Here is a 583-nt window from a genome sequence, read left to right as displayed (position 1 = left end):
TAACAGAGCATAAGCATAACATAAGACTGCTGGACCAATGAGCATCTAGCATAATGTCGCCATATTGATTTACATAAGATGCTCATTGGTTTAATGGCCTTACGTTATGCTTATGCTCTGTTATGGATTTCATGTGCGATAGCCCTCATATGTAAATCAATATGGCGACATTATGCTAGATGCTCATTGGTCCAGCAGTCTTATGTTATGCTTATGCTCTGTTATGCATTTCATGTGTGAGAGCCCTTAGGGCTATCGCACATGAAATGCATAACAGAGCATAAGCATAACATAAGGCCGTTAAACCAATGAGCATCTTATGTAAATCAATATGGCGACATTATGCTAGATGCTCATTGGTCCAGCAGTCTTATGTTATGCTTATGCTCTGTTATGCATTTCATGTGCGATACCCTTTACTCTATGTCCTTAGACAGCTGATTCAACGAGTGCACTTTGTAGTTGCTCGCGTCAGACGGTGAGTGCGCTTGACACCGCCCCTCCTTAGAGATCCTTTACTAGAGACTGATCATTTCGGGACTTTTGCTGATTGGTGCACGTGACTTCAGCACACTAATGGCGG

Source organism: Trachymyrmex cornetzi, unplaced genomic scaffold (genome assembly GCF_001594075.2).
Source record: "Trachymyrmex cornetzi isolate Tcor2-1 unplaced genomic scaffold, Tcor1.1 scaffold521, whole genome shotgun sequence".
Taxonomy (NCBI): domain Eukaryota; kingdom Metazoa; phylum Arthropoda; class Insecta; order Hymenoptera; family Formicidae; genus Trachymyrmex; species Trachymyrmex cornetzi.
Note: the sequence above shows the minus strand (reverse complement) of the source record.